Here is a 7,141-nt window from a genome sequence, read left to right as displayed (position 1 = left end):
AGCAGGAGGAGGAGGAGGAGGAGGAGAGGAGAGGGGCGGCTCCTCTGGTCCCCGTGAGAGCCCGGGGAGCGCTGGCCAGCGGTGCGGGGCACGGGGGGGGCTCCTCTCCTCTGCCCTCCTCTGTGTGTCCCCCCAGCCCAGGCAGGGATGCTCCGGGACGGCCGGGGCGGGTCTGCGGGGTGTGCCAGAATCTCTGTGTGCCCAGCAAAACCTCTGTGTGCCCAGTGGGATGTGCCAGAATCTCTGTGTGCCCAGCTAAACCTCTGTGTGCCCAGTGGGATGTGCCAGAATCTCTGTGTGCCCAGCAGGATGTGCCAGAGCCTCCCTGTGCCCTAGAAACCCGTGTGCCCAACGGGATGTGCCAGAGCCTCTGTGCACTCAAGGAACCTCTGCATGCCCAACCCGGTATGTCAGAATCTCTGTGTGCCCAGGGAACCTCTGTGTGCCCAGCAAAACCTCTGTGTGCCCAGTGGGACGTGCCAGAACCTCTGTGTGCCCAGGAGACCTCTGTGTGCCCAGCAAAGCCACTCAGACTTTGTGCTCAGACACCAGAGCACATCAGTGCCGCCTTTGGCGAGCCACAAGGGAACAGCTGCCTAAAACTAGGAATTTCATACAGTCATAGAATATCGGAATAGACCCACCAGGATTATCGAGTCCTGTGCAGGACACCCCAAGAATCCCACCTTGTGCCTCAGAGCATTGTCCAAGCATTTCCTGAGCTCAGGCAGCCTCGGTGCTGTGCCCGCTGTCCTGGGGAGCCTCAGTGCCCAACTGTTGCAGAAAGGTAGAAAAATCATAAAGAAAGGCTGCATAAAATCAAGGCTGCTCTGCTGGAAGTGGTGGCTGGCCTTGTCAAAGCCAGCATTTTGCAAGTTCCCATGTGAAAGCAATCCTGTTGTGAACAATTTGTTAACATAAGCTATTCCTGGGGAAAAAAATAACTTGCACCTGCCTGCATAAACTGTTTTTACACCATTAGATAGAAAAATGAAAATTATCTTTCACAAACAACTGTCCCTACATGTAGACACCAAGAGTTTGAGTGACCAATCAATGCAGAATAACAACTTGTTACTAACCAATAAAGGAAATTGGCAAGAAAGCTACCAACCACTCAAAGTCTGCAGAACTATATATAAAGGAGTTATGTGAATAAAGAATGGCCTTTTTCACCATGAAGAAAATGGAGTCCCGTGAGATTTATTCCCATACCCAACCACTGGTCAAAATCTTCCTCTTAATACCCAACCTAAAGCTCCCCTAACTCAGCTTCATGCCTTTCCTTGAGTCCTGGGACTCATAATGAGAGGGAAGAGATCAGTATTTGCCCCTCATGAGGTTATTAAAGACCACAATGAGGTCTCCTCTCAATTATTTTTTGTCTTCTCTTCATGGCATTCCTCATGTTTCACTCAGCCTTATCAATTTCTTCTCAATTTATATTATAAAAGAGGTTAACCACATTGAACTGGCCAAGAAACACATTCTAACAAAGGTTTCCACTTCTGTAAAACTCTTGTCTTTCATATCACATAGCACACTACTTTGATTTAGTCACCAAATACTGAACTTTGTGAATTGTTCTTTGCTTCACAGAGCTTCACTTTTGGAAAAACCAAAGAGAGAAGTCTCTTGAGGAGCTCAGTAGCCCCAGATCCAAATGTCCTGCTGAAGATAATGACATCATCACTGCACAGGTCATTTATTTCTGTAGCTACATTGCCTGCAGTGCATTTTAATCTATTTAGTGGTTTCCATCTCCCATGTGTTGTGATTTCACTGCTGATGCAGGTTTCTTAGGAAAGTGCTCAAACTTCTGCTGGTGCCTCTGTGGCAGCAGCCTTTTCCTGCTGTAAATGCCCAGATTGGGAACAAAAGACATTTACACTGGAATTTTGCCAGTGTCAGTTATAATAGGAGATAAATGTTTATGGTCTAAATTGCTCTCTTGGGTCTTAACCCATCTCTAAATGAAGGTCTTGGAAATGGGAATAAATTTTCAGGACAGTGGGTTATTTGCTATACACAGATTTTTCAAAAAAGAGTGAAAAGTGGGGGAGGATCTGCTGATAGCTCAGCACTCTTTTGTTTGCATGCAGGTAGCTTTGATTTTATTTAAAATGTCCACCACATATTATTTCTATACAGAAATAATGCCAGAAATAATGTGCTGCCTATTATGCCAGCACATGGCAAGTATCACCCAAAGCTATTAATAGGTTATTGATTCTTGAATGATGGCTTATAATAGGTTTGGGGTTGTTAAACTTTTTTAACCAGCAGCTTCAGCAGCTGGACACATTCACATTTGAGGCTGAATTTCCAAAACAGGACTTCTGTATTCAGAGGAAATAGAAAAATACAATTGACTGGACTGAAGTGAGAAGAAATGTTTCATCTTCCGAGTGTCAGATACTGAAGGCACTTGGTCAAAAAGTGACATTATTTAGTTGACAGCTTGCATGGACAGCAGTAGGAGGAGGGCAGCACCAGCTCTGGTCAGCAGCAGGAGCAGCATTAATATGGAATGCACGTCAGTGGAATGTCAATAGCAATATTCTGCTGGAAAATGTGGGCCTGGGTATTTTTTGTTCTCAACAGTTCACAGGAGAGAGAATCGACAGCAATGCTGTTGTTTTGACACCTGTCAAAAAGCAGATGTGGAGAGAAATAAGATGTTTTTCCAACTATTCCTAAAGAGGGACATGACTGTAGAAGCAATTTATTTCTATCTCTTGGCATAAACGACATGACAGAGGGGACCTTCCCTCCCTGTGCCTCCTCTCTCAGCCCTTTCTTGTGGCATTTTTCTCCTCCTCATCCCTCTCTTGCTGTGATGCTACGACACACTGACAATATCTGCTTATCTGCTCACTTTGCTGGAGTTTTACATCTCTCCCTTTGTCCTGCCTTCAGCCTGTCCCTTCTCTTGCCTTCAGCTAATTGATTGTTTGATAAATTATGCTGAAATATAAATGCAGAGTCATGGTTGTTCGATTAGTGTGGGTAGACAGAAGAGCACTCAAACCCATCCATTTGCATGTGAAGATGCCTGTTGGTACCTGGATACTTTTGCTTTCCCCATCCAGCTGATGGAATTGTGGTTACCCAGGCAGGGAGCGGGGCAGAGCCTGCCAGGTTTGCTGCTCTGCAGGTGTGAACTGCATTCAGGCAAAAAATGATTCCTTCACTAATACCCATTTGTCTTTAATCAGCCATCTCTGTATCTACTGAAGAACAAGCAGAAAAGGAATAGCCACAGCCAAATCAGCTGTTGATTATTATAAGGTTTCACTATTCTGTAATTCCTAATTAAGATTGCTCAAAAAAGATTGAAGAAAAGCCAGGGAGTTGTTTCCTCCTGTTGTTATTTTAGCCTCCAACAGAACAGTGGAGCAAAAATGCTCAAAAATACTTTCATGCTTTGAAAAATGCTGGTCAGCTACATTTTATTTGCTTTGACTTCTTTAGCTATACACATGCTTATTAGACCCATATTTAATAATGTGATCACTTTATTAATTTTAATAAGAAATTAATATGAAATAAACTTCTAATATGAAAATTTTAAAATAAATAAACTCTGAAATTAGTTCCAAAAGCATATATTTATTTAGAAATAAAATTTTTCAGGATTTATAAATACTTCCCATCCCTGGGAGTGTTCAAGACCAGGTTGGATGGGTCTTGGAGCAATCTGGTCAAGTGGAATGAGATGATCTTTAAGACTCTTTCCAGCTAAAAGCATTCTGTGATTCCATTGCAAGCACCAGGGAGAAGTGGAATTTTGCTCATTTGCCTACAGGTTCCTTAAATAGTGAAATTTATAACAAAACCCTCCTGGTTCTCACAGTCCAGTCTGAGAAATGCATAACCTTGCTGACTTCTTTGGGAAAAGTAATCCCTTTTAAAGCTGTCTCTTTTTAAGATTTACATTTATTTTTAGTGCTTGGAGTTTTAATTTGCAATACTTCATAATTAACTTAGCTTTCCATATGAATTAATCATTTGCAGTTATTGCTGCTGGGGAAAAAATTCCTGCTATAAATAATTCTTACCATTTAAGTTGGAAGCCATACCTGGCACCTTATGTTTTACTAATAGCAAGTAATACACTTTGCCAGCTTTTTCATCCTTTGCAGCCCTTTCCAGACTTTTTTTCCCCCCTCTGTGCCCGACAGTCATGCTGCTAATTACTCTGCAGTGAGACTGGGTGGTAGTTAGTTCCACTGAATAATGCATCTCCTCTTCTCCAGGCACAGAGGGTGTGCATTGTGTTTTAATCTGCAGAAATTATAACCTACAGAAAGTGTATGTGTGAATGTGGATTTCTACACATACAGAAGTGAATGTGTACTTTTATATACACAACTGCCCACTATGGCAGGGAATGTTCCGAGGAGAGAGGAAAAGAAGAGCAGAAATTTTGCTTTTAAGAGAATCACTGTCCGATTCATCAATAATGCTAAACATTTATTTGGCTGAGCAGCTGTGTGTGTGATAACCAGGTCTGACATGCTCTGAGGGGGTGATTTTTAAAGCTGGAAAAGCTCAGGGTGGAGAAAGGGGCTGTGGGAGAAGAAGAGAGATTGAACAGCTCCTGTGTCTCTGCTAAAAAGGAGTAAAATATCACTTGTTCCTCTTTGAATAGAAACAGCAACGTTAATTTTAATGTCAGAATACAGGGCAGACACTTCTCCATCCACCAAGAAACTGTGCAGGAGGTTTTTACAGGTGTAGGAAAGATGTGGAGAAAATATGAACATAAATAGGTGGTTCTTTGTTGTGATGCTTTTGGAAGACCACATATATATATATATATATATATATATATATATATATATATATGTGTGTGTGTGTGTGTGTGTGTGTCATGGAAAAAATCCTGGACTTCTACACATAATGGCATATCTAAATGCACTAAATAATTTAACCTCTTCAAAAGTAAAGTTTTTCAAGTTAGGGCACTTATTCTAAAATATTGCCCACATATAGTCTTGACCCAAAATAGTAGTAGCAGTCTGAGTGTTCCTTCAGGTTTGCTTTGCATAATTCACACTGAAAACAAATCAAAAAATACAATTTTGTGAGGTTTTTGATGAACATCTGAAATTTTCAATGCTTTTCAAATTTAGGAAATTTTATTCTATGGTAAAATGTCTTTAAAATTTATTTTTTAAAGTATTTTGCTATGCACATCAGAAAAAGGCATTTGAGAATTCTGGACTTGGGGAACTGCTGGAGTAGAAAAGCACCACTTAACCCTGCTCCCTGTCTAAACCCCTGAAGAAACCACATCACCTGGGATGCTTAAATGAGTTGCAGCATGAAAAGAGTGTTTAGGTATAGATGGGAAAATATTTGTCTACACTTATACATCCTAGCTAAAGTAATGACAAAATAAATACCACGAATATTTCCTCAGTGGCAATGGTTTCCTGGTATTCCAGGTATATCCTCATCATTTGGACTTGCCTGAGAATTTAACCTCAAGAACAGGAGACAGGAGAGGAAGGAGAGGCAGTGCCCTTCCATCCCACACCTCAAAACATCATCATTTCTCTGCTGGCTTCTTGCACCCAGAATATTTTTCATTCCTGAGGGCAAACATTGCCCAGAGCTGGATGGGGCAGAGGATTTAATGTTCCTGTCCCTATGAGCAGTCCAGGACAACCATCACCCTGCAAGGTGCCCAGGGAAGCTATTTTCAGCATTTCCATGGCAGGCTTTGTCTGAGCACTCTGGTGTTAGTGACCGCAGGTTAGTGATGGAGAGATCTGCTTCTGACATGCTTCATCTGACAAGAAAAAGAGGCTCTGCCAAGCACATTAAAAGCTGGAAAATAACTGGGCTAAATAACACCTTGTTGTATCTGTTCTTTCCAAGCTGGTTTTCCCTTTGGAGTGAATGCAGCCCTGAGGCCACTCTGGGCTCTGTGATCAATGGGGAGAAATGCTGGTCTCAGTTTTACAAATCTAATTATTTTCTTTAGAAATCTGTCTGAAACTAAAAAGCCTCTGACAAAAAAGAAGCCCTTCTTATCCCTGGAGCTCAGAGGAATTCAGTCATTGCATGTGAATCGTGTTTATATTGACTGCTTACACGTCTTTTAAACTGGTGTCTTCCAGGTGGCTCTGCAAGAAAACAGAGTCCCCTCCAGGCACACACTGTGAACTCCTTTTATAAGGAAAAATGTTTAGCACTAAGAATGCAGGATGAGTTTGTGTTCACAGACACATGTACATAAAGGGATGTGTGTGCCTCAGATCAGTTATTCAGGTAATGGTGCACAACCCACCCACCCTGGGAATTCTTGTGGAGAACAACATTCCTTGTTCTTTAACACATTCTAATGCAGTTGGCTTTAAGAATGTTAAACCAAGCTGTAACTTTGTCTTTTTAAAGGGCAAGTTAAGTGTGAATAAAATGAAACAAGATTCATCTGCCATTTTTAAGAATTATTACATCACAGTAGAGTCCCTCAAATACACAATCATCAGTGAAAGAGGCTTCAAAAAGTTGCCTTGCTTAATTAAGATTTAATTGCAAATCCTATCCATCATGAAAAGTGAATCCACTCTAAAATCCTTGAATTGCCTACCAGGCCTACCTGTAAATGTATTATCCTGGAATAAACCCCGTGGAAAATTCATAATGAAAAACCAGCCCACCACCCTGAGCAGGTGTGACCTGCAGGCTGCTGAATGCTGTGATTGCTTCCCATAGATTATCATTTGAGCAACACCTGGGCTGAATGTGCTCTGCTGATGCAGCAGCCTTGTGGGTCCTAATGAAATAATTATGGGATAAGAGCACAAAGAAACAGTCAGAGCTTGCAAGAAAACAAACAACTCTAATGCAGGAACAAAGATACTAGATCAGCTTGGGGACAAAAAGCTTTTGTATGGCCTTATTTATACTGCTGGCATAAATGAAATCTCTTCAGAGCTTTATGCAATATGTCAGGTATAAGTGCAGTCAATGAGAAATGTTAACTGCCTGCTCTGGAGAAAATCACATTAGTTTTGCAGGACAAGGCTTTACATGAAATATCCTGGTCTTACAGGAAAGAGGGGAAGGCAGAAGAAGAGGTTTCTGCCACCCACTTACATCTGCAAGTAGGAGCAGTTTCAGACAA

Source organism: Camarhynchus parvulus, chromosome 6 (assembly GCF_901933205.1).
Source record: "Camarhynchus parvulus chromosome 6, STF_HiC, whole genome shotgun sequence".
NCBI lineage: Eukaryota > Metazoa > Chordata > Aves > Passeriformes > Thraupidae > Camarhynchus > Camarhynchus parvulus.
Note: the sequence above shows the minus strand (reverse complement) of the source record.